The following is an 8,023-nucleotide window of genomic DNA, read 5'->3' as shown; positions in this document are numbered from 1 at the left end:
TGAATGTACAAATGTGCTTTAGACATTTGATGTATGTCTGGATTGTGATAAGAGTTGTATGAGCCCCTAATAAAATGTTAAAACAACAACAACAACAAAAAATAGAAGATCTCCACCTATCAGTTTCAGTTATTGAAACAGTAAGGGACATTTAGACTGACAGTTAATTTCCCAATAGCAAGAATGGAAATCAGAAGACTGGGAGGAAAAAGAAGAAGAGAGATATTGATTGAAAACATCTTTCAGAAATGACAAAGGCTGAAAATAAAAATAATTTAGAATTTATCAAGGGGTCATGAGAGAGAGAGGAAAAAGAGGATCAGATACCAAGGACCCAAGTAGAAAGAAAATGTTTAGAAAATGATGATGGCAACATATGTACAAATGTGCTTGGCACAATGGTTGGATGTATGGATTGTGGTAAGAGCTGTGAGAGCCCCCAATAAAATGATGTATAAAAAAATAAAACAAACCAACAAAGAAATGACAAAAGCTCCTGGCCCTGGTGCCCAGGACCGGAGACTCAGAGGGTACCATACCCCTTGGACATAACGTACGTAGTTCACCGAGACAATGCTTTACATCCTACTTTGGTATAGTAGGACCTGGGGCCTTAAAAGCTCATGCGCAGTTATGTAAGATACAACTAGTGGTCTTTGCCTAACTGGAGGAAAGAAGAGTGAGAAAATCTGAGACACCTGAAGACATTTAATCCAGCGGACTAAAGAGTGATCCCTCAAGCGTTAGTCTGCACACCCTGAGGTCAGAAGAACTCGATGGTGCCTGGCTACTCACGACCACCTGCTCTGAAGAGGATCAGATTAGCTCTTTCATCTGGCCGCTGACATGCCCTCCAGACTGAGGAAGACCCGGAAACTTAGGGGCCACGTGAGCCTTGGCCACTGCTGCATCGGGAAGCACCGGAAGCACCCAGGAGGCCCAGGAGGCCGGGGGAATGCTGGCGGCTTGCATCATCACAGGATCAACTTCGACAAATACCATCCGGGTGACTTTGGAAAAGTCGGTATGCGACATTACCACTTGAAGAGGAACTAGAACTTCTGCCCAACTGGGAACCTCGATACATTGTGGACCTTGGTCAGTGAGCAGACCAGGGTCAATGCTGCCAAAAACAAGGCTGGAGCTGCACCCAGCATGGACGTGGTTCGGTCGGGCTACGGCAAAGTTCTGGGGAAGGGTAAACTTCCAAGCAACCGGTCATCGTGAAGGCCAAATTCTTCAGCAGAAGAGCTGAGGAGAAGACTAAGGGTGTTGGGGGTGCTCGTGTCCTGGTGGCTTGAAGCTACAAGGAGGTTTAATTAAAAGTTAAAAATGGCAACAACAACAACAACAAAAAAAAAGAAAGAAAGAAAAGGATCAGATTAGAAGGTCCAGGGTAGAGCTGCAGATAAAGGGGGGACAAAACTCAAAATTATTTTTAAAAGAAAGACCAGGATTCCTGTTTAGACAGGGACTGGAAGAAGCCCTAAGACGGTGGTCCTCGGCCTAGTGAGTGCTAGACTGAACTCACTCCTGTGACTGTTTTCCATCAGACAAAGAGACTTGTCTATAAGGGGAACGGTAATGCCCGTGAGGGATGCACACGTGAGAATACTCGACCATTTCAGATCAAGGGAACAGCATTTGCCCAAGGACAAAGGACGGAAGTTTCAGGAAAGGGGGAGGCATGGAGGCAGGCAACACACAGGGAGAAGGCAGGGTAGGGAATGGTGTTGGGTTGTGGGCCTTGAAACAAAACGTGTCTGCCCTGTGGAAGGTGAACGTGGTGATGTAATTTACAAAATCATTACATCTTAACATGATCGATGACTTTGAAGACAGCTGGATTCTCATGTCTTGTTTCTGCCTTTAATCTGTTGTGATTTTTTTTGAGGGGGTTGCTTTGGTTTTAGTTGAAACTTATAAAGAAAATGTGGCCTCACAGAAATATATAGTTGGGAGAGGAAAGTGATATTTTAGCAGCTTTACTATGTGTTCACCGATACTACACTAAACTCAACCAGGGGTAGTTCTTTAACGGTTACTTGAAATGAGGCATCTGAAAAATGAGGTTTCTGTACTTTATAAATGAGAGAATGAAACTGAGAAAACGCCAACCCAGTATTTTTATACAAAGACTTTTGAGCACAATGACCCTGGGGTTTGAGAATCTCACGTCTAAGGAATCTAATTCTGAGGCTGTGGAGGGGCCCCTGGAGATGGCTGTCTCGGTGAGGGGATCTGTGGGCTGGTGCCAGATGCCTGAGTGCTTCTGAGCAGGCGTCCAGGCATATTGACAACCCGCCGCCCTCGGGGTCAGCTGTCGGCACCAGGGAAGGGTGGGTACAGAGCCCAGCAGAGCTGTAGGCTTACTTTGTTCTTCTTTTTGCACTGTCTTCAATGGAGGTTAGGTAGCTGTTAGGAGGACTTTCTCGCAGTCATTGACAGCGGAGGTCTAAGGTGCTCCCGACCCAAGCCATGGCATCGTCATGCTTCACGTGCTGTGAAAGTTGGACAAGGAATAAGGACGGCAGGCCAGAGAAGGATGGACGCGTTCGAATTGTGGTGCTAGGGAAGAACACCGAAAAGATCATGCACTGCCAGAAGGCTGATAGTTACATGTGTCCTGGAGGAAGGACAGCCGGAAGGCTTCTTGGGAGCGAGGATGGCAATACTTTGTCTCAGGTCCTTTGCACATGGTATCGGGACATACCAGTCCCTGGGAAAGCGGCGGCCAGTGGAGGAACAGCCAAAGCGAGGAAGATCTGGACAAAGAGGATGAAGATGAACACAGCGGCTGCAGCGAGGAGCTTGACCATATCACCACTGCAAGGATGGCCAGGCCGGGGCAGTGTTGCCTTCTGTGGTAGTTAGGGTCTCGCTGCGTCAGAGCCAGCTTGACGACATCTACCAACAGCAACGTTGACAGCTAGACATTCCCTCTTAGCATTGCTTTACTTATCTGTCTTCAATTATAAGAGGCATTTGAATAGAAAATATGGTAAGTAATGTTGATAACAAAATAGAAATTGAGCTTACAATTCAGGGTTAACATTATGCTTTTCCAAAGCACAAATGTCACTGAGCCAGAACATTGATAATGAACAGAACTTAGGTGTCAGAGCTAAGCACTGCTCGATTATTTTTTCTATGCTTTAGTTGCTATGTTGTGTTTTCATTTTTAGTCATCTCCAAGTATTTTTTTATTTTCCTTGTGATTTATTCTTTGACTCAATGATTTCTTAGGAGTGTGTACCAGTATACATGCTATGGTCTAGCCAGATTTGTAATGTAGAACTGGGGTCATGATAGTGGGGGGCAGGAAACATTAAAGAACTAGAGGAAAGTTGTTATGTTTCATTGGTGCTATACTGCACCCTAACTGACTTGTCTCTCTTCTTGTGACTCCTTTGTAAGGGGACGTCCAATTGTCTACAGATGGGATTTGGGTCTCCACTCCACCTTCCCTCTAATTCACAAAGATATGATTTTTTTGTTCTGGATCTTTGATGCCTGATACCTGATCCCACAGACACCTCATGATCACACAGGCTGGTGTGCTTCTTCTATGTGGGCTTTGTTACTTCTCAACTAGATGACCGCTTGTTTATCTTCAAGCCTTTAAGATCCCAGATGCTATATCTTTTGATAGTTGGGCACCATCAGCTTTCTTCATCACATTTGCTTATGCACCCATTTTGTCTTTAGGAATCATGTCAGGAAGGTGAGCATCACAGAATGCCAGGCTATTAGAACAAAGTGTTCTTGCATTGAGGGAGTACTTGAATAGAGGCTCAATGTCCATCTGCTGCCTTAATACTTAAAATATAAGTATATGTACATAGATCTATTTCCCCATCATTATATATATATATATTTACATATGTGCATGTCTGTATTTAGGCCTCTATAAATGTCCTTTGTCTCCTAGTTCTTTCCTCTAATTCCTTTTACTTTCCTCTTGTCCCACTATCATGTTTGGCCTTCATTCGGAGGGTTTCTGTAATTCCTCTCGGCTACTTTTGCCCTTGATCAAGCCCCATCAGGTATCCTACGTCCTCCTCACCATCTATTTCAGGTCATTTCTTGTTCTCTTGTCCCTGGGTTTGGTGCCATCACCCCCTTCCTTTCCCCCACCTCCCCCTCTCCCGTGTCCCCCACCCTCCACCCCAGAACTGTTGATCCCGTTGTTTTCTCCTCCAATTGTTTATCCCACCTATCTTACCTAGATAGACATGCGGAGACAATAGTAAGCACAAAAATAAGACAAAGCAAAACAAAAGAAAACAAAACAGCAACAATAACAAAACCAATGACCCAAAAAAAAGGAAAAGTCTATAAATAGTTTCAGGTCTGTTTGTTGACCTTCAGGTGTGTTTTCCAGTTGAATCTGATGGGGTGCCATACCCTGGCCCCAAAGTTCCCTTTACTGCTCTGTTGCATACCCTTAATGTTTTGCCCCCAAATGTGGTGAGGTCAGATCAGGGGCACAATTCCCGAACTGTGTCTCCAGTGTTGTCCCCATAGCACTGACCATATGGGTCAGTGAGGGATGTCATGTGTCGTGGTGGTGTTAGATCTCTCTGGAGCTAGATCTATACTTTGGTTCTTGGCTCCGTGCGAGAAAGAATTCACGCCAAAGCCTGGTTCATGATCGAAGTGAGTTTTATGAGAGTTAGAAAAAGTTTCAGGTTTACACGGCACCCGAGGGGCTCCTCCGGAACATGTGGCCTGGTTGGAAGCAGGTCGGCATCCCGCGAAAGTGTCCCAAAGTCCTACCAAAGCTCTCTGCACCAAAGTTCTCTCCCGCTGGACTTAGGGCTTCTGCCTTTTCAAGGATTCCACAGGGAGGCATGGTGGACGACCCCATTGGCTGAATTGAATTCACCTGGCCTAGGTGGGCCAATTCAGGTTCACACCCACCCATGCCTACCGGGAAAACCTGAGCCTCTGGGCATGTGCAGTGCGCCACTCCTTTGTTCCCCTAGCTTGGCCCTCTGGGCATGCCTTAACGGACATTCCCCAGCCCTATGCTAGTCTACCTAACAGTGGGGCTGGCCCTATGTTCCTTTCTGTGCATTGGCTGCTCTGAGCAGAAATATCCTCGGGGCTTGGTGGGCTACGATGTGTTCCCCTCTCTCCTTCCCTCTTCATTTGCTCCTGTGTGCTCTGATCAGATGCACCCCTCTTTCTGAGCTGTAGCTTCAGTGCTGTTTCTGAACTGTGTTCTTTGGGGAGGGGGGGTGAGGGGGTGTCCACATAGTTGGGATTGGGGTCTGTGGGGAGGAGAGGGGTCCCCCACAAATCATCACAGGTCCGGTAGGCGCAATTGTACAGCGATAATAAGTAAAGATTATAGTAAAGTTATGGAGAGCATGAAAGGTAGAAGATAGATTGGAATAATGGGAGTCAGACACAATTCATGGTAGCATTGCTCACCTCAGCCCCACCTGATGGTCCATGTAGGGGGAGCCCAGCCACGAGAGCAGGAGCGAGCCCTCCTGCCCGAGGACCGGGGAGAGCTTTCGGGCCCGGGAGCCAGAGAGAGCTTTTCCTTTATTGCTAACCAAGTCTTATATCACTTTTGGGGGACATGATTACAGAATCACACATCACAGGAAGGGGCAGTACAATAGGTATACACATTGTAGGAAGGGATGAGCTAGGGGTGTGCCCATAGGAATGGGAAGGTCTAGGGTTATACATGTGACAAGATGGGTGGACCCTGTGTCAAAGGGATCAGGTATAAGGCATCATCAAAACAAAAAATCTTACCATAGTGAATGATGGGGGGAGTGCGGAGTGGAGACCCAAAGCCCATTAGTAGGCCACTGGAGATCCCCTTGCAGAGGGGTCTCGGGGAGGAGACAAGCCAGTCAGGGTGCGATGTAGCAATGATGAAAAATACAACTTTCCTCTAGTTCCTAAATGTTTCCTTCCAGCTCCTACTACCATGACTCCAATTCGACCTTGCAAGTCTGGCTAGACCAGAGAATATACACTGGTACAGATAGGAACTGAAAATCCAGGGAATCCAGGGTGGATGAGCCCTACAGGACCAGTGGTGTGAGTGGCGAAACAGGGAGGGTAGAGGGAGAGTGGGTAGGAAAGAGGGAACCGATTACAAGGAACTATATGTGACCTCCTCCCTGGGGGACAGACAACAGAAAAGTGGGTGAAGGGAGACATCAGACAGGGCAAGATATGACAAAATAAAAATTTATAAACTATCAAGGACTCATGAGGGAGGGGGGAGCGGGAAGGGGGGGGGGATGAAGACCTAATGCAGGGGGTTTAAGTGGAGAGAAAATGTTTTGAGAATGATGAGGGCAATGAATGTACAAATGCGCTTCACACAATTGATGTGTGTTGTAGGAGCCCCTAATAAAATGATAAAAAAAAAAAGAACCTTAAAAAAAAAAAGATGGGAGGACCCTAGATTCATAATGGCAGCCTAACCTTGGTCATCCTTGGGCGGCTTGACCTCTCTGGGGTCTCCTACAAGGACACAGACAACTACTATCCTTATCAGAAGGGAGTGGGCCCTACTTGTTGTGGGATGAACAGTGGTGTCTGCTTGGTCTAGATGGCTGATAGCTCTTAGGGAGAATGACCCCTAATCTACTCCTGATGACCTCCAAGTGTATAGTCATTCTCAAGCAGCTGAGTCTGGCATATATTTGAGGGAGACAACTTGGGAGAAATCCTTCTGCTTCCCACAGGGGACACTCCTGCAGACCTCTCTATTGGTTTGCTGCTTCATGCTGGTATCCTGCATTCACATCTTGGCATATTGGGTTGAAGTCTGGTCCCTCTTGCCCTCTCGTGTCAAGATATAAACAATACTCTACCTTTGGGTGGGTTGGTGCCCTGTTCCCCCGGTACCCATGTCTTTTTTCTTTCTTTACCCCTCATTTTTAGTTGGCTGCCTTATGTATCTCTGGATTGGTTCTGGCCCCTGCCATAGTACCTGGACCTCACCCCAAGAATGTTTGTATACGGTAGCTTTTTCCCTCGGCCCCTTTTGCATTTTTAAGCTTACCTCAGTGGATTCATGTTGTACGTGTCTTTTTGTACTTAGCTTCCTTTGCTTAGCACAATTTCCTCCCATTCTTCCCATGAGACAATGTGCTTGATGTGTTCATCACTGCTTTTTAGGATGCATAGTGCTCCATTGTATGTATGTACCACCATGTTTTAATCCATTCGTCTGTTGATGGAAATTTGGTTTGTTTCCAATTCCTTGCAATTGTGAACTGTGCCGTGATGAACATTGGAGCACAGATGTCTGGCCGTAGTTTGTTTCTTGCCTCTTCTGGGTATATGCCCAGTAGGGGGATTGCTGGGTGGTATGGTAGCTAGATTTCCATCTGTTTTAGATATCGCCAAATTGATTTCCATAGTGGCTGTACATACCTACAGGTCCACCAGCAGTGGACGAGCATTCCTGTCTCCCCACAAGCCCTCCAACATTTGTTACCTTCTGATTTTTTGAATTGCGCTATCTTTGAGGGTGTTAGGTGGTATCTCATAGTTGTTTTAATTTGCATTTCTCTCATGGCTAATGATCGGGAACATGTTCTCATATGTTTATTGACCATTTGAGTTTCTGCCCTTGTGAAACTTCTGTTCCGGTCCTTTACCCACCTCCTCAGTGGACAATTAGTTTTTTCTTATTGTAAGGTAGCAGAGTATTGTAGATTTTAGTACTGTATGTACTGGAGTATAAGCTGACCGAATATCAGCCGAGGCACCTAATTTTACCACAAAAACTGCATTAAAAATGTGCTGAAACTCTGGGAGAGGGACATATCTGATTGGAGCACACGGGTGCAGATGAAGGGGGAGGATGTCAGAGTGGAGCACATCCTGGCCCACCAAGCCTTGAGGATGCTGATCCCAATTAGAGCAGCCTGTCTAAAGAGAGGACCACATGGCCAGCCCCACTGTGAGACATGACGCCCCTCACTGACCCATGGCCCTACAGGGGACAACACCGGAGACACAATGTGGGAATTGCACC

The 8,023-nt window shown here is 46.4% G+C and overlaps 1 pseudogene; it reads left to right on the top strand.

Annotated features, from left to right (window-relative positions):
• Window positions 1-846: 846 nt before the first annotated feature.
• Window positions 847-1,301, top strand: LOC101644094 (annotated as a pseudogene).
• Window positions 1,302-8,023: the final 6,722 nt, after the last annotated feature.

The sequence above is a fragment of the Echinops telfairi genome, unplaced genomic scaffold, assembly GCF_000313985.2.
Source record: "Echinops telfairi isolate 266 unplaced genomic scaffold, ASM31398v2 ScPeMD7_18;HRSCAF=68, whole genome shotgun sequence".
NCBI classification, from domain to species: domain Eukaryota; kingdom Metazoa; phylum Chordata; class Mammalia; order Afrosoricida; family Tenrecidae; genus Echinops; species Echinops telfairi.
Note: the sequence above shows the minus strand (reverse complement) of the source record. Positions and strands in the feature narration are given on the sequence as shown.